Below are 20,064 nucleotides of genomic sequence, written 5' to 3' on the forward strand. Positions count from 1 at the left end.
TATGGATATGTAGCAAGCATGCGTATTTATGCATTCACATATTTACGTATGTATGTATATGGCCACCGTGGTGTGATGGTAGCGTGCTCCGCCTGCCACACCGTATGCCCTGGGTTCGCACCCCGAGCAAAGCAACATCAAAATTTTAGAAATAAGGTTTTTCAATTAGAAGAAAATTTCTGTAAGTGGGGTCGCCCCTCGGCAGTGTTTCTCAGTGAAAACTCGTCTGCCTTGCAGATGCCGTTCGGAATAAAACATGTAGGTCCGGTCCGGCCAATTTGTAGGGAAAATCAAGAGGAGCACGACGCAAATTGGAAGGGAAGCTCGGCCTTAGATCTCTTCGGAGGTAATCGCGCCTTACATTTATTTATTTATGTATATGGCAACATAGTTAGGTACTTTCGTACAAAGCTGTCGCAACAACTTTTTTTGTTCATTTCACTACTAAAACGGTCAATTACGAATCAACGATTTGTGCGCAGTTGATTCAACATTTTGTTGCGATAGATAAAAATTAACAGAAATTTCGGTTGAATTGACCCGTACTTCAGTTGATTTTACCAATCTTTTTCTTTCAGTGTACAAAACATTTATACAGCTTTTTAAAATGACATTTCTATATAAATTTCTTATTATATTAGCTTAATATTTTTATGAAAAGAACTTAATTAGTTTTATTTGTCTCCAAACTGCTATTATGTTTGCACACTTTTAAACCTGCATTAAAGGTAACTTGAGCAGCAGACTGAGCGAATATTAGCAACGTTCCATTGAGCCATCGAGCTCTGAATCACGATCAAATCTAAGTAGAACCATCAGGATCAGTACTCTGAGAGTTGGCAGCACTCAACCGATGTGTGCACATGTTAGGGTGCCTGTTATTTTCAATATTTTTTCCCGAGCCGCTCCATAAAATCTAATATATAAAATTCGTATGTCACGGTGTTAGAGGCATAACTCCTCCGAAACAGCTAAACCGATTCTCATGAAATTTTGTGAGCATATTAGGTAGGTCTGAGAATCGGCCAACGTCTACCTTTTTTTCGCTAGGTGGCTAGGGTCTTGAGATCAAAATGTGGACATGGGTAATCCTGGGATGTGTTTGTACAAAATGGGTATCAAATGGAAACTGTTTATGAGTACTTTAATACAGGGTATTTTTCATACCACTGGTTGACTAGGGTCTCGAGATATAGGGCAAAACGTGGATCACTAGGATATGTTTTTACATTATGGATATCAAATGGAAGCTGTTGATGTTGGCTTAAGGGCAGTTTTCTCATCTAGCCTTTAATTTTAGCGCCTGCCTATATTTACGTTTGCTCAAGTTCTTTTTAAATTACCGGGAGGAGAAATTTCCGCAGCTCATCTGCACTTTAAAATTAACGTTTAGCATTTAACGTAAACAAAAACAAGTAAGGAAGTCTAAGTTCGGGTGTAACCCAACATTACATACTCAGCTGAGAGCTTAGTTGCGTTGGTTTCGTAGGGTTTGGTAGATGGTTTATAAGTGGTTTTTAATTCCATATCACATATGTTTGGGAAATATAGACCAAATTGTAGACCAAGGGCGACGTTTTTTGGAACGATTTTCCTTCATCCTTTGTCAAATAAGAGAAAATCATCATGTAGGAAAATGAACCTAGGGTAACCCTGGAATGTGTTTGTATGACGTGGGTATCAAATGAAAGGTATTAAAGAGCATTTTAAAAGGGAGTGGGCCTTAGTTCTATAGGTGGACACCTTTTCGAGATATCGCCATAAAGGTGGACCAGGGGTGACTCTAGAATGCGTTTGTACGATATGGGTATCAAATGAAAGGTCTTAATGAGTGTTTTAAATGGGAGTGGCCCTTAGTTTTATATGTGAAGGTATTTTCAAGATATCGACCAAAATGTGGACCAGGGTGACTCAGTATATCATCTGTCGGGTACCGCTAATTTATTTATATACGTAATACCACGAACAATATTCCTGTCATGATTCCATGGGCTTTTGATTTCGCCCTGCATAAGTTTTTCATTTTCTTCTACTTAATATGGTAGGTGTCACACCCATTTTACAAAGTTTTTTCTAAAGTTATATTTTGCGTCAAATGTAGAAAAATAATAATTTCCAATGCGACTCTGTATTGATAAAAATCAATTTTTCTTATATTGATATTTTGCGGATATGAATACTTGGAATTTACTCATGTATATTAATACTATGCAGATATCAATACTGAGAATTTAAAATTCTAGGAAATATTAATATTCAAATTATTTTTATGTTTGATGTTGTCAAGTATGTATTGTAAAAGGTAGTTGAAATAAAGAAATCAATTCAATAGGTTATGGGCCCAGGCACGGAGGCTCTGCAGTTTTAAAGTATTATTTATCGTTCACGAGTAACACATACATTTGCATACAGTCGTAATGAGTTCCATGTATCAGATAGATAAATTGGATGAAGGTAATTATGATACCTGGAGCATCCAAATGCGTAGTGTGATGGTGCATGCAGAAACATGGAAGGTAATGGAGGAACAACGGCCAGAAACAGAACCAGCTTCTTGGGATGCAATGGATAAGAAAGCTTTAGCAATGATTACGCTGAGCGTGCAGCCGTCACAACTATGCTATTTGAAGAATTCCACGAATGCAGCGGATGCTTGGCGGAAGCTGAAAGATGTACATCAACCCAGCGGACCAGTAAGGAAGGTATCCCTATATAAGCAGTTGCTCGGTTTGCGAATGATAGATGGTGTCGGTATGTGTGAATATATAAATAAATTTTGTTAAGTCATAGATAAGCTCTCGGAGGTCGACATTAAGCTTGGCGAGGAGCTGGCAGTAATCATATTGCTTTCTAGTCTGTCGAAGCAATATGAAAATTTCGTCATAGCTATGGAAACACGCGATAATTTGCCTTCCCTAGAAGTCTTAAAAATTAAATTACTAGAAGAAGGGGAGCGCAGGTGGGCGGAACCTAAACCAATACAATGCAGCGAGCAACAGGCGTTTCATGCGAATACCAAGCCTTTACAGAAAAAGCGTTGAGAGAAGAAAGACATCGAATGTTATAAGTGCGGTCAGCGTGGGCATTACAAAAATCAATTTAAAAATTCAGCCAAGGCGGAATCGATCAGTACGCAGAAGCAACCAAATCGTTCATTTACAGTTTCGGCAGCAACGGAAACGGGTAATATAGATGTTTCGACCTGGTGTGTGGACAGTGGAGCAACAGCGCACATGCGCTGCGTTCGTAATTTGTTTACGAATTACTGCTCTCAGGAGGAAGACGTAGTGTTGGCTGATAATAAGGTAATACCTGCAGAGGTGATGTCGTACTTCAAACCGATTCATGTGAACTTAAGTTAGAGAACGTTCTGCATGTCCCGCAAATGAGGGGGAATTTTATTTCGGTAAGTCGAGCAGTTGAGCGTGGTTGTACAGTGAGTTTCAACAACAAATACGCTATTATAAGCCAACAAGGCGAAAAAATTTTGAGTGCTAAAAAAATAGGAAAGTTATTTATCTTTGAAAGCAAAAATAATGTATGCTATGGTTTAACGCATGGCAGTGGAGTAGTATGGCATAACAGGTATGGCCATTTGAATTATGGTAGTTTGAAAAATCTCATAAAAAATAAGATGGTGCTCGGCATAGAAACTGCTGATTTTCCTGACAGTTCGCAGTGCAGAACGTGTATGAAGTGTAAGATACATACACAGCCATTTCCAGCTGCGTCAGAAAATCGCTCAAAGGTATTGCTCGAGTTAATACATACTGATGTATGTGGCCCTTTTGAGAAGCGTTCCCTTGGTGGGCAGCTTATTTTTTAACTTTCATTGATGACATGTCTAGGCGCATATTTACATATTTTCTGAAGTCAAAGGATGAGGTTTTCGAAAAATTTATAGAATTTAAGAATATGGCAGAGCGTCAGACTGAGCGAAAAATCAAAGCAATCCGTAGTGATAACGGACGAGAGTACATCAATAAACGTTTCGATGATTTCCTAAAATAGCATGGTATAGTGCGGCAATTGTCTGTTCCATATAGTCCACAGCAGAACGGTGTTGCAGAAAGGGCGAACCGCACTCTCGTTGAAATGGCAAGAAGTTTACTTGTACATTCGAATATGCCAGAGTTTCTCTGGGCGGAGGCAGTACAGACAGCGTGTTATATACGGAACAGATCGCCAACATCAGCGCTAACTGGTATGACTCCATTCGAGGCGTGGAGCGCAAGAAAACCCAATGTAAAAAATATGCGTACATTTGGGTCCGTAGCTGTAGGTTTAGATAAGACACGTCATAGCAAATTTCAGCCGAAAGGGAAGGAGTATTGCCTGGTAGGATACTCATTAGTGTCAAAAGCATACAGACTTTACGATAAGGAAAAACATCAAATTGTGGAAAAACGTGATGTTTTGTTTGATGAACCTTCACATTTTGGTCGGAGTGATGACCAAATATTGTTTGATCTACCAATAAGAAGTTCGCCAGATAACGTGTCAAGTCATGATAAAGTCAAGCAGTCTCCATGTAAAGTTGACGCCATCCAGCTTGAAGAAATGAGCAGTGGAGACGATATGGAAAGTGACGATTTCGCGAGTGCATAGGAACCAGATTTTGAACATACACAAGATTTAAAAATCGGGCCAGGCAGGCCGAGACTGATTCGTACAGGCATCAGAGGACGTCCGAAGAAGAGTTATAATATCATAAATTCAGTACAAGCCGAGGAGATTCCGCTGCCACTTACATTTAAGGAAGCAACTACCAGTAAGCACACATCTTTTTGGAAGGCAGCCATGGACAAGGAATATGAGGCACTGATTGCGAAGGGTACGTGGACGCTGACAGACTTACCCAAGGGTTAGCAAGTAATTGGATGCAAGTGGGTATATACAACAAAAAAAGATGAAAATGGTGTAATGGTGCGTTATAAAGCTCGTTTGGTAGCCAAAGGGTGCTCACAAAAGTTTGGCGTTAACTACTGTGAGACGTTTTCACCAGTGTGCCGGTATGAAACGATACGTTTATTGCTTGCTTTATCTGTTGAGCTGAAGCTATACTTACACCAAATGGACGTTTGTACCGCCTATCTCAATAGCGAGTTGAATGATGTTGTCTATATGAGGCAGCCAGAGGGGTATGAAGACAGTAGCGAAAAAGTTTTGAGGCTCAACAAAGCTATTTATGGTTTAAAACAAGCGGGAAGAGAGTGGAACTTAAAATTAAATGCAGCGCTATGTGAAATGGGATTTACTCAGTGCAAGAATGAGCCATGCTTGCATAAACAGGATATAAAAGGTAGTCTTTGTTTAGTATTAACCTATGTAGATGATTTACTAATAGCATGCCAGAGCAAAACAGATTTGATGAAAATAAAATCGATGATTTCGACGAAGTTTGAAAGCGTTGATAAAGGTCAATTGAAGATGTTTTTGGGTATACAGATTCAACGGGACGGTGAACTAGGTGACATATCGATGAATCAGTCACTTTATATCAATAATATGTTACAAACTCACAGTATGCAACAGTGTAGAGTTGCAGCTACGCCATTAGATACAGGTTTTCAAGTAGCGTGTGATAACGAAGAATGCGTAATTGAAGATTTAACGACATATCAGTCAACAATTGGTGAGCTAATGTGGCTAGCTTTGACTTCGAGACCAGATATCTATCATTCGGTTGTAAAATTGGCACAAAGAAATAACAATCCCCATAGTGAACATGTCACAGGCGTAAAACATGTAATACGCTACCTAGCAGCTACAAAAGATCTTAAATTAAACTATTCTTCATGTGGCGAGGCACTTGAAGGTTTCGTAGACGCAGATTGGGGCGGTGATAAGAGCAACCGCAGATCGTACACCGGGTATGTATTTTTCTTAGCTGGTGGACCCATTTCATGGAAGTCGGAGAAACAGGGATGTGTGGCTTTAAGCAGCACAGAAGCAGAGTATATGGCATTGTCGTCTGCAGCTAAAGAAGCGTTACATTTGAGACGTTTAATTATTGAGATTGGTTGTGGCAAAGCTAATACACCCACCGTATTATATGGTGATAATCTGAGTGCACAAAATCTGGCGAAAAATCCTGTTTACCATTCCAGATCAAAACACATCGACATCAGGCATCATTTCGTCCGTGAGGTTATCCAATCTGGTGATGTAGAACTAAAATATGTTTCAACTGAAAATATGATAGCAGATGTTTTAACTAAGAATCTTACGAAAGCAAAGCATTTGCATTTTTTGAAATTAATGAACCTATCTTAGTTAATGTAAACAGATTCTCATTGAGGAAAGGTGTAGAAAAATAATAATTTCCAATGCGACTCTGTATTGATAAAAATCAATTTTTCTTATATTGATACTTTGCGGATATGAATACTTGGAATTTACTCATGTATATTAATACTATGCAGATATCAATACTGAGAATTTAAAATTCTAGGAAATATTAATATTCAAATTATTTTTATGTTTGATGTTGTCAAGTATGTATTGTAAAAGTTAGTTGAAATAAAGAAATCAATTCAATATCAAAAAACCAATCCAATCACCATGTTTCATCCCTTTTTTCGTATTTGGTATAGAATTATGGCATTTTTTTCATTTTTCGCAATTTTCGATATCGAAAAAGTGGGCGAGGTCATAGTCGGATTTCGCCCATTTTTAATACCAAGATAAAGTGTGTTCAGATAAGTAGGTGAACTAAGTTTAGTAAAGATATATCGAGTTTTGCTCATGTTAACGGCCGAGCCATATCATAACTGGAGTTGAATGTTGACATAACTTACTTATGTACTGTAAAGATATTAAATTTTTTGTTAAAATTTGACTTAAAAATTCTTTTATTTTAAAAGTGGGCGTGTTTGTCATCCGATTTTGCTAATTTTTATTTAGAACACATATAGTAATAGGAGTAACGTTCCTGCCAAATTTTCATCATGATATTTTCAAAAATTGCCAAATTAAAGTTAGCAAAACTTTTAAATTACCTTCCTTTAAAAGTGGGCGGTGCCACGCCCATTGTCAAAAATTTTACTAATTGTCTATTCTACGTTATAAGGTCAACCCATCTACCAAGTTTCATTGCTTTATCCGTCTTTGGTAATGAATTATCGCACTTTTTCGGTTTTTTTTTAAATTTTCGATTTCGAAAAAGTGGGCGTGGTTATAGTTCGATTTCGTTCATTTTAAATAGCGATCTGAGATGAGTACCCAGGAACTTACATATCAAATTTCATTATGATACCTCAAAATTTACTCAAGTTATCGTGTTAACGGACAGACGGACGGACGGACGGACATGGCTAAATTAATTTCTTTTTTCGCCCAGATCATTTTGATATGTAGGTGCCAGTGAGATTCCAACCGCCGCACTTTGCATTTTTAATAGCAGCAAAAAGTAGCGGCGACTTATCAGGTTCAGCTGCAACAATATATTCTTTTTATTTAAGAATTCATGAGCTTAACACCGGCTTATAATAATTGAATATTCAATCATTATGTTATTCTAAGAGAAACTGAAAAGAAATAAAGAAACATTTACTGGCATATTGCGATGGTACCATTTCGAAAACCGCCACCTAATCATCACCAGGCAATTTCATAATGTTATCAAAGGTTTCACCGAAATTCGAACCGCGAATCACACGGTGAAACTGCAGTTGCTTTAACCACTAGGCAATCCTGCTTGTATTTGTTTCCTTGCTTAATTCAGTTTATCTAATTTCTACACTAACAACACAATTGAGACATTCTGCTATTTTTTTTTATATGTGCGTTTTTAGTGAAAGTTATTATTTTTGAAATATATGTATAGTTATATATATATAAATAAATACCTTCTGCGAAGTACTAAATAGTGTTTACATTCTTCTGTCTATAATTAATAATGCAATTTTTTTATTCATGCGAAAGTTTAATAGACGATTTTTTTGGCCGCATGTTTGAAAATCCAAGTCTATGATATTTCTCAGTAATGATATGCTAACATGCTGCTGAAAAACTGTCGTTAAAAATTTTTTATCAAAACCAAAAGATCTTGTATTTACATTTACATAGAAAATCCTTTCTTATTTTCCTTATTATTCTTTTCATTTTACATTTTATTGTAAGTTTACTTTTAGTTACATACATACATATGTTTTGTAAATTTACGAGTACTTGATGTAAGGCGAAACTGACAACAAACCAGTAAGACAACAAAAAATAAAACTGAAAAAATAATAGCAAAAATGCATAATAAAATACCAAGAATTCAAAATAAAACAATTGTGTATCTATATTAAAAAAAACGAAAGTGTGGCAAAAACAAAACAAATCAGGCAAGCAAACATTAAAGTTAGATACAAACAAGTAAGGAAGGCTAAGTTCGGGTGTAACCGAACATTATATACTCAGTTGAGAGCTGTGGAGACAAAGTAAGGGAAATCACCATGTTGTAAAAGGAACCTAGGGTACCCCTGGAATGTGTTTGTATGACATGTGTATCAAATGGAAGGTATTAAAGAGTATTTTAAGAGGAAGTGGGCCATAGATCTATAGATGGACGCCATTTAGGGATATCGCCATAAAGGTGGACCAGGCCTGACTCGAGAATTTGTTGTTACGATATGAGTATCAAATGAAAGGTGTTAATGAGTATTTTAAGAGGGCGTGGGCCTTAGTTCTATATGTGGACGCCTTTACGAGATATCGCCATAAACGTGGACCAGGGGTGACTCTAGAATTTGTTTGTACTATATGGGTATCAAATGAAAGGTGTTAATGAGTATTTTAAAAGGGACTTAGTTCTATAGGTGGACGCCTTTTCGGAATATCCTTATAAAAGTGGACCTGGGTTGACTCTAGAATGCGTTTGTACAATATGGGTGTCAAACGAAAAGTGTAATAAGTGTTTTAAAAGGGAGTGGGCCTTTGTTCTATGGGTGGACGCCTTTTCGGGATATCGCCATAAACGTGGACCAGGGGTGACTCTAGAATTTGTTTGTACTATATGGGTATCAAATGAAAGGTGCTAATGAGTATTTTAAAAGGGCGTGGGCCTTAGTTCTCTAGGTGGACGCCTTTTCGAGATATCGCCATAAAGGGGGACCAGGGGTGACTCTAGAATTTGTTTGTACGATATGGGTATCAAATTAAAGGTGTTAATGAGTATTTTAAAAGGCAGTGGGCCTTAGTTCTATAGGTGGATGCCTTTTCGAGATATCGCCATAAAGGTGGGCCAGGGGTGACTCTAGAACTTTTGTGTACGATATGAGTATCAAATGAAAGGTGTTAATGAGTATTTTAAAAGGGCGTGGGTCTTAGTTCTATAGGTGGACGCCTTTTCGAGATATCTCCATAAAGGTAGACCAGGGGTTACTCTAGAATTTGTTTGTACGATATGGGTATCAAATGAAAGGTGTTAATGAGTATTTTAAAAGGCAGTGGGCCTTAGTTCTATAGGTGGATGCCTTTTCGAGATATCGCCATAAAGGTGGGCCAGGGGTGACTCTAGAACTTTTGTGTACGATATGGATATCAAATGAAAGGTGTTAATGAGTATTTTAAAAGGGTGTAGGTCTTAGTTCTATAGGTGGACGCCTTTTCGAGATATCGCCATAAAGGTGGACCAGGGGTGACTCTACAATTTGTTTGTACGATATGGGTATCAAATGAAAGGTGTTAATGAGTATTTTAAAAGGGCGATTGCCTTAGTTCTATAGGTGGATGCCTTTTCGAGATATCGACATAAAGGTGGACCAGGGGTGACTCTAGAATTTGTTTATACGATATGGGTATCAAATGAAAGGCGTTAATGAATATTTTAAAAGGGAGTGGGCCTTAGTTCTATAGGTGGATGCCTTTTCGAGATATCGCCATAAAGGTGGTGACTCTAGAATTTTTTTGTACGATATGGGTATCAAATGAAAGGTGTTAATGAGTATTTTAAAAAGGCGTGGGCCTTAGTTCTATAGGTGGACGCCTTTTCGAGATATCGACATAAAGGTGGACCAGGGGTGACTCTAGAATTTGTTTGTATGATATGGGTATCAAATGAAAGGTGTTAATGAGTATTTTAAAAAGGAGTGGGCCTTAGTTCTATATGTGAACGCCTTTTCGAGATATCGCCATAAACGTGGACCAGGGGTGACTCTAGAATGTGTTTGTACGATATGGGTATCAAATTAAAGGTATTAATGAGGGGTTTAAAAGGGAGTGGCCCTTAGTTGTATATGTGAAGGCGTTTTCGAGATATCTACCAAAATGTGGACCAGGGTGATCCAGAACATCATCTGTCGCGTACCGCTAGTTTATTTATATATGTAATACCACGTACAGTATTCCTTCCAAGATTCCAAGGGCTTTTGATTTCGCCCTGCAAAACTTTTTCATTTTCTTCTACTTAATATGGTAGGTGTCACACCCATTTTTCCAAGTTTTTTTCTAAAGTTATATTTTGCGTCAATAGACCAATACAATTACCATGTTTCATCAATTTTTTCGTATTTGGTATATAATTATGGCATTTTTTTCATTTTTCGTAATTTTCGATATCGAAAAAGTGGGCGTGGTCATAGTCGGATTTCGGCAATTTTTTATACCAATACAAAGTGAGTTCATATAAGTACGTGAACTGAGTTTAGTAAAGATATATCGATGTTTGCTCAAGTTATCGTGTTAACGGCCGAGCGGAAGGACAGACGGTCGACTGTGTATAAAAACTGGGCGTGGCTTCAACCGATTTCGCCCTTTTTCACAGAAAACAGTTACCGTCCTAGAAGCTAAACCTCTACCAAAGTTCACAAGGATTGGTTAATTTTTGTTCGACTTATGGCATTACAAGCATCCTAGACAAATTAAATGAAAAAGGGCGGAGCCACGCCCATTTTGAAATTTTCTTTTATGTTTGTATTTTGTTGCACCATATCATTACTGGAGTTGAATGTTGGCATAATTTACTTATATGCTGTAAATATATTAACTTTTCTTTTAAAATTTGAATTAAAAAAAATTTTTTTTTAAAAAGTGGGCGTGGTCGTTCTCCGATTTTGCTAATTTTTATTGAGCAGACATAAAGTAATAAGAGTAAAGTTCCTGCCAAATTTCATCATGATATCTTCAACGGCTGCCAAATTACAGCTTGCAAAACTTCTAAATTACCTTCATTTAAAAGTGGGCGGTGCCACGCCCATTGTCCAAAATTTTACTAGTTTTCTATTCTGCGTCATAAGCTCAACTCACCTACCAAGCTTCATCACTTAATGCGTATTTGGTAATGAATTATCGCACTTTTTCGATTTTTCGAAATTTTCGATATCGAAAAAGTGGGCGTGGTTATTGTCCGATATCGTTCATTTTAAATAGCGATCTGAGATGAGTGCCCAGGAACCTACGTACCAAATTTAATCAAGATACCTCAAAATTTACTCAAGTTATCGTGTTAACGGACAGACGGACGGACGGACGGACGGACATGGCTAAATCGAATTTTTTTTCGATACTGATGATTTTGATATATGGAAGTCTATATCTATCTCGATTCCTTTATACCTGTACAACCAACCGTTATGCAATCAAAGTTAATATACTCTGTGAGCTCTGCTCAACTGAGTATAAAAACCAGTAAGAGTACTTACTGTAATGTATAAAGAGAAAAATACAGCAAAAAGCAGCAGAAATATATAATATGAAAAACTTACACACACACATAAAGTTTAAATACAAGAAGGAAAACTTAATAAAATAAAATAAGTGTATACAAATTGTTTATCATAAAAACAAACACATTTTCATATACTACTTGTACTGCATTGTCTTGTGCAAATTTTGTTGCAAATCATTGATATTTGTATGTAACAACATTTATTACACACAATGAAAAACACAAAAACATCATGGTAAAGACATTTTAAACGAGTTCATTAATTGATCAAAAAATAAAAAATTTAACAAATATTAAAGTTTGAAAAATTTACAAAAAAAAACAACATTATAAATATATAAAACCATCAGTTCATGGACTTACACAATATTATAATGTATGTATATGTAAATGTAGATTTGAGTCAGTTATTAAATATAATTAAAATAAATAAATATTTAAAAAAATATAGAAATTATTCAATGGATGTATTTCGTTATTTCAATTTAGGTGCGACCCAGGGGGGCTTTCCGTAATTCGATATACGCCCGACGAGATCAAATTGGTTTCCGTATCTTGATATAAACATTTTAATTCCCATGTTTCCAAAAACGTTAAAAAAGTGTTTTGGAGTTATAAAGCATCGTTCACTCTAAATGGCCGTTCTATAGCTTCTAATCAAACGTTTTGGTAAAAGTCTAGCATAAGGGTCGACTGCTAATATGCGTCCAAAAAAGAGAGGTTTCAAAAGACGCCTATTGACTTTGACAACAATAAACCGAAGGCGGAAAGAAATATTTTATCTCTATCTGGAGATATTTGTAGTTAAAGTTAGCAATTTCCATGTGGTTGTTATAATGTTGCTGGCACTGAAACAAATTTTGTGTACAATTTGATCCCACCCCATTGGTGCATCGGACAGGGTAACTTTTTATAAGCGCGACCGAACGCAGCCAACGCAGAAAGATGTTCTGTGCAAAAATACTATGGATCCCACCGGGGATCCGGGGTAATTTTTCGCTTTTTCAGGCAGATAAGTTTTTTAATGCAGATATACTCTCGCAGTGTTTGCCAAATCACTGTCGAGGGGCGACCCTCTTAGAAAAATTTTCTACTAATTGAAAAAACTTGTTTCTAAAATTTTCATGTTGCTTTGAACGAGGTGTGAACCCGTGTGTATGTATGATCAAACGAATGTGAAACTCGACTGCAATCAAGTGCCTGGCCAAAAAATTTACGTGGACAATTAGCAAGGGAATATATTGTCCAAAATCAAGTATGAAAAGCAATATGTTCCTGTGGTCTTAAAAGTTGCGCCTTTGTGGCATTATCGACAATGACGTCCCATATTTATATCAAAGACTGCATTAAGAAAAGGTTTTATCCTTTATTAAACACCACAAGTCTTCTTTTATATTCTGGCCAGACTTAGCGAGCATTTATACTTCTACCGCTTCTGTGAATCCATAAATCAATATTGCTCCAGCTTCGCCCAATGGAAAAGGTTTGGGCAATTCAGTTTGAGGAGAAACGGCAAGACTATCGAAAAATGTGAATTAAAGAATTTTTGGAACCAACATGCTGGTAAAGGGGGGGAGAAAGACTGTTCAGAAACTCATGTCTCCCATCAAGAAGAATGCTCGTAAATATTTTTATTAACAAAATGAAAAGTTTAATAAAGGGTTTTAAATAAAACATTTACACCTTTTGGGCTCAATAAGTTTTCACGGAATTATGGCATACTTTCTGTGTATAGATTTAGAGTGAACGATGCTTTAAATATAGATTACATTGTAAACAGTGTTGCTTCTTAAATTCTTAATAAAAAACATTCCATAAATAATCATAAAAGCATTTAATAATTTTAATTTATGAATGAAGAGGCAATTCAACAGGTAATTTCTTATCGAACGCTCGATACGATACGGCGTTTTGTTTTATGGAAAGCAAATACGATAATTTGATACAGGTTCCTGCTCGATATCGAATGGAATGGCCAGCCCAGGTCACCCAAGTAGCTAAAAACTGAACTTGAAATGGCTGTACGATAAAACCGTCCCCAAGCTGCTTTCGGAACTAATGCTAATGCTGAACTGAAAGTTGTTTTCGAAATAAAATGGTTGCATCTATCGTCGTTCTCGCTGAGTTTCAATTCAAAACACATTATGGTTTATGTCGAGAAGCACACAGGCATCTGCAGACATCTTCTTGCTACAGGCCTGTAAAAAGAGATATCGCCATCGACTCTTTACACCGTATCAACTTTAAATTGGGAATACCTACAAATGGTTTTGAAAAGTGCATAATGCCGGAAGTCGGGCGCCCTAAAATAGCTGTTCGTCCCTTTCGTTTTTTTCTACGCCAGGTATTCTGGGGGCACAATCCTAGCTGACTTAAACGATATAAACTTATCCTCAATGGAGGATTGTTATCCAAATCGTGTTGTTCCGAATCTCGCTAACCTGACAAGATTAATTTATACGCTTTTTTATCAAAACGTCAGTGGTATGCGCCCCAAGTCATCTTAATTTTATTGTAATGTAACATGAGTATGAATTTTGGCTTTAAGTGAAACTTGGTTAAATGAAAAATTTTGGTCCAATAAATTCATTGATAACTATCGCGACTAGTTTGGGAAATTCTTGATAATTATACACCTTCTGCTAACGTTCGAATCGCTGAACTGTCGAATAAATAACTCCAATATTCCGTATTGCAAAATGGCCTTTATTTAGACTACTTTGGGAGTAGGACTTCACAATCACAATTATACGTCACTAATAGCGTGCTTAAATCAAACTGAAAGCTGATTCCTGAGCTTGCGCTGCTTTTATACTCTCGGTAACCTCATCCGCCAATTTCTCCTAAGGCATAGACGTTTCACTGGTTATTTAGCTATATACTTGTATATCTGTAGTTGTGTTTTCCTTCTAGCCATATGCGTGTGTATGTGTGAGTAATAACTTCTGCTCTTAGCTGCCTGCTACATATATGTATGTGAAATATTCTCTTCGCTGTCAGCTTTGATGTTATTTATTGTTTTATGTTTATTGTTCTTGCACATAACCAAGTATTAGATACAACTGTTCCAGCAGGCATGTTCGTGAAATATCTACACCTTAGGAGAGATATGCGAACGAGGCAACAACAGAAAGTATAAAAGCAGCGCAAGCTGAGGAATAATGTTTTGATTTTAACACCCTATACGTGAAGACGCCAGTACTGTAAGGTAGTGTAAATATATAAAGAACATCTTGTCATACTGAATATTTGAATTATTTATTCAACAGCTCACAGATTCGAACGTTAGCAAAAGGTGCAAAATAAGCAGAATTTTCCAAAATTAGTTACAATATTTAACTTATACGTAAGCATCACCTAACTGCAGAAGTTATTACGCACATATATACACGCATATAATTAGAAGACAAACGTGAATATCAGATACAGAAATGAGGAATAAATAAGCAGCTGCTCGAGAAGACTGTTCGTGAAAAGTCTAGACCCTAAGAGAAATAGGTGAAAGAGGCAATTGAGGGTATGAAAGCAGCACAAGCCGAGGAATAGTCAGTCAGTTTGATTTTAACATGCCATAAGTACGGTACGCAAGTAATCTAGTTATAAAGTATTACTACCAAAGCAGGGTAAATAAAGAATCTCTTGCTATTCGATGAAAGTATATATTTAGGAGATTTTAACCTAACTAATATTGGTTAATGATTGTAATGCTTCGCCAACCAATCTTAAAATCGATATCGATATGCTAGTTGTAATTATCCTGTTCCCGCATAGCGTTAAACAAACAATTATTATACAAACAGTTATGGTAGATTCCTCGACCTAGTGTTTGGGTTTCACTTATTTACTTAATTGGCACGTAACCGTCTAAACGGTAATGGCCGTCCAACAAATCACGCTTCTTCTCTGTGTTAACTGGCACCAATTGGTCACACCAAGATAATTTAAATCGTTTTCCACCTGATCCTTTCAGCGGAGTGGGGGTCGCCCTCTTCCTCTGCTTCCATGGGCTGGTTCCGATAAAAATAATTTCTTAGTCGGAGCGTCATCTTTCATTCGCATAACATGGCCTAGCCAGCGCAGCCGCTGTGTTTTAGTTCGCTGGACTATATTGATGTCTGCGTAAAGCTCGTACAGCTCATCATGTAAATCTTTCGAAGAACTTTTCTCTAGAACACTCCCTGATCCGCTTCATCTGATGTTGTCATGGTCCATGCTTCTGCACCATGTAGCAGCACGGGTACAATAAGTGATTTGTAGAGCATGACTTTCGTTTACCGGACTTTACTTTTCAATTGCCTGCCTAATCCAAAGTAGCATTTATTGGCAAGAGTGATTCTTCGCTGGATATCAGAACTGATGTTGTTGTTTTAGTTCATCTGGATTTCCAGATAAACGAAGTCTTTTACTGTTTCGAAATCATGGCTACCAACAGTGGTGTGGTTGCCAAAACGCAAATGCGCTGACATTTTGCTCTATGACAGCAGGTATTTCAGTAGTCGTCTTTTTTATCAGGCCCTAGGCTGTATCTACCCTGGACAGGACTTTCTTCAGCCTCGCCGTTTTGCTAGAGACTGCGCTCAGAAATTTTCCCATGAAACCCTCTTCGTCCAGCTGATTTCACTTTTATAGGTCCTCAACCGATACCAGCGCTCCTCGCTTTCCGCAATTTTTGCCATTTTAAAAGTTTCCTTTGCCGGCCCTCTTAGAAGTTTAACAGAAAAAATGCGGAGCAAACGGCTTCTGATGAATGCTTAGAAGCCTGGCTATCCCAACAGATGCCTGATTGAAGAGCCCCGGCCTCCCAAGGACATAACAGTAATTTTAACTCCGTATGCCAGCTAAGAATATTTATGACTGCGACATCACTTCAATGCAGTTCGTGCTTTGGCCGCTGCCACCTTCACAGATATTCCGGGCTTAGCCAGGCAACCCTACGCGTAGCAGCGCATCAACACCAATACTCAAGCAGCAGTCGGACAGCACACACGACAAAGCCTAAATCCTTCAAGGCGTGTCCACCCATTTCTAACCCCCCGTTGCACTTCAGAATTGCACAATTATATTGTAACGGATTAACTGGAAGGATCGCGGAGATAGTTAATTACATGAATAAAAATAATATCTGGATAGCCGTAATTCAAGAAACAAAGCTATCAGCAAGATCGGACCTCCGAAGATCGCTCAATGGGTAATGGTGGAGGCCTTGCCTATATCACTCATCACACTGCGCAATATAGTATATTTCAACCCAACATCAGCCGCAGGACAAAACAGAGACAAAGAGCCAAGGCATAACTATCCGGTCAGGTGATGTTGACCTAGAAATAGTTTACATCTATATTCCTCCTACCACCTGCTGTCTAAGTGGCTATCACCCTGATATCAACGCGATACTTAGTGGCGGAAACCGTCTCATTCTTGGCGATTTCTACACACACTACAACTTCTGGCATCCCAGCCTACCAGTCGACACCAGAGACAATACGACTTTCTGCACGATAAATGGCGATGCCTCTACTCGAATCGCAAGAAACAGTCACAGCTCGCCAGACATTTCTATCGTCAGCGCAGGACTCATAAACTGCGTTGAATAGCAGCCGATTCTTACCTTAGCATGCCCATACTCCTTTCAATATAGCGATCAGCTAATTCCATCACCTCTGAAAAGCGGACTTTTGTTATCTTCAAAAAAGCTAATTCGAAAGACTATACAACCTTCACAAATCAATCTTTTTCTGTTCTCCCCATTCTGACTGATGTCCTGTAAGGCCAGCGCACGTTCCGCAAAGTCATCGCTCCAACTTCGGCACGCTTTATCCCGGCCAGTCGAATACCTGAATTCATTGCTCATTTCCCCGCTGTAACTGCAAACCCCTTTCAAGGGATCGCCAGCGCAATTCATAGCTTCTTCAAATATAAAATCTTTCCCGAGATGGTCCGGATTTTACCTTAATTGTGCTTGTTACCGGAACGTACCGGATATATATCTGGCAGAGGATCATCAGCATCGATACCAAAAACCTTCGGGGAGTGTCTTTATCCCTACAACAACTACAACCATATGGAGTTCCTATCATTTCCGGTATTCAAGGGGTAGATAAGCGTAATTCATAGCTTCCGCAACCCAACTGTCAATCTCACCTATGCGAGGCGAATCCTCTTACAAATATCAATGTATCATACACATGTTTAGCAGTCGAGGCTCTGGCGACCCCAAGTTCCTCATGGAACTAGGTGGTGAGGCGGAATAGCCTTGAAGGTTTAATGTGATCATATTGAATCATTCCCGAGATGGGCGAGCTAGTACCTTAATGGTGCTGTTGTTGTTGTTGTGCTAACAGTGCTTCGTCCCATTCAATGGGCTCGACCACTCACAAATTGTTATCGAAGTCCTCTAACGGGAGTCCAAGGAAACTGGCAGTTTCAACATTGGCAATAGGACCATAGGGAGACTGGTGTAAGAGGCGTAGGTTCCACATTACAATTGAAAAGATGGTTGGCGTCATGTGGGGACATATCGCATGCAGGACGTACATTACCTATGTTGTTGTTGTTGTTGTTGTAGCAGTGCTTCGCCCCATCCAGTAGGTGTGACCGATCATAAATTGTCATCAATATCTCTAACGGGAGTCCAAGAAAACTTGCTGTTTCAATAGGGGTGGACGATAATGAGAGGGGTGATAGAGGCGTTGGTTTCACATTACAACGGAAGAGATGGTTGGTGTCATGTGGGGACACATTGCAAGCAGGGCATACATTTTGTATATCGGGGTTGATTCTGGATAGGTAAGAGTTTAACCTGTTACAGTATCCAGATCGAAGTTAAGCTAGTGACTCGCGTTGCCCTAGGGAGTAAGCGTTCCTCTTCTGCAAGTTTAGGGTATTGTTCTTTGAGTACAGCATTCACTGGGTAATTCCTGACATAGAGGTCCGACGCTTGTTTGTGGGGTTCACTGAGGACCTGCTTGTGTTTTTTGGCTTCATATGGCTGTGTTCTTAGGTGCCGTATTTCCTCATAATATTTACGGAGATTACTCCTTAAGCCCCTAGGCGGTGTTGGCTCATCAATCAGATGTCTGTTGGGATGCCCAGGTTTCTGGGTATTCAACAGAAACTGTTTGGTTAGCAATTTATTTCTCCCCCTGATGGGGAGTATTCTCGCCTCATTATGTAAATGGCATTCTGGGTACATAGGAAGACAACCCGTGGCGGTTCTGAGGGCAGTATTTTGGCAGGTCTGTAGCTTCTTCCAGTGAGTAGTCTTTAGGCTTGGCGACCATATCGGGGACGCGTAGCATACAATCGGCTAGCCAATTGCTTTGTAAGTGGTAATGAGCGTTTCTTTATCTTTTCCCCAAGTACTGCCAGCAAGAGATTTGAGGGTTTTATTACGGCTCTGGATTTTCGGTACAATTGCGACTGCATGCTCACCAAAATGTATATTCTGGTCCAACGTCACACCCAAGATTTTGGGGTGTAAGACAGTCGGTAGCGTTCAAAATGGTCGACATGGTCAGGTTTCGCGAGGTGAAAAAACTGGAGAGATCAGGGAGGTAGCCGTTTATTTTGTTACAAAGCTCATCGATCTGTGGGCCTGGGCCTGTGGCTATTATTGTGCAGTCATCGGCGTAGGGAACGATAGTAACTCCTTCTGGTGGCGAAGGTAGCTTTCATATGTAGAAGTTAAACAAAAGTGGGGATAGGACACCACCCTGTGGAAGCCCTTGTTTACTTCTTCTTGGTTTCTAAATTGCACCGATGCCTGCCGCCCACCCAGATAATTTGCGGTCCACCTTTTAAGACATGGGGGTAGGTAGACCCTTCCAGGCCTTGCAGTAACGTGCCATGGTTGACCGTATCAAAAGCTTTTGATAGATCTAGCGTAACGAGTACTGTTCTTTGGCGGGGTTTTGATTTAAACCGCTATTTATCTGAGTGCTAATGGCATTTAGCGCGGTGGTGGTGATATGAAGTTGTCTGAAGTCATGCCACCAGCAGGCTAGCTGCAAATTTGCTTTGAAGTAGGGGAGCAAAATGGCTTCAAGCGTCTTGGCTACTGGCGATAGGAGAGATATCGGGCGATATGACTCTTCTATGTTAGCTGGTTTCCCAGGCTTTAGAAGCGGGTCCACCTTGGTCATTTTCCATTTTTCGGGGATGACAAAGGTAGACAGAGACAGGTTGAAGACATGTGCTAAATATTTGAAACCCTCTTTCCCTAGGCTTTTAAGCATCGGTATGGCTATGCCGTCTGGGCCCACTGCTTTAGATGGTTTGGATGAACCTCTTTGGCGGTGATGGTAATTGGGGACGCGCTGAATTTATGTTTATGTGCGTGTCTGTTGGCCCTCCGTCTAACTTTGTCAACCGTAGAATGCATTATATATTGTCGGCAGAAAGCGCTCGCG

At 38.8% G+C, this 20,064-nt stretch overlaps 1 protein-coding gene across 7 annotated transcripts in view; it reads right to left on the minus strand.

Moving 5' to 3' along the window:
• LOC137244014 (uncharacterized) overlaps nt 1-20,064 on the minus strand; it is a 101,708-nt gene that overhangs the window by 33,884 nt on the left and 47,760 nt on the right. For 2 of the 7 annotated variants that reach the window (XM_067772429.1, XM_067772428.1), the window contains exons 1-3: nt 7,851-7,998; nt 6,048-6,190; nt 5,524-5,980 (exon numbers count right to left, since the gene is read on the minus strand). The exons of 2 other annotated variants lie outside the window; for them this stretch is intronic. The gene's annotated coding sequence lies outside the window, so the exon portion shown is untranslated. Of the gene's footprint in view, nt 1-5,523; nt 5,981-6,047; nt 6,357-7,850; nt 7,999-20,064 lie in introns of those variants that run through there. 3 more of the 7 variants (XM_067772430.1, XM_067772432.1, XM_067772431.1) reach the window with 3 other exon arrangements.

Source organism: Eurosta solidaginis, chromosome 3 (assembly GCF_040869045.1).
Source record: "Eurosta solidaginis isolate ZX-2024a chromosome 3, ASM4086904v1, whole genome shotgun sequence".
NCBI classification, from domain to species: domain Eukaryota; kingdom Metazoa; phylum Arthropoda; class Insecta; order Diptera; family Tephritidae; genus Eurosta; species Eurosta solidaginis.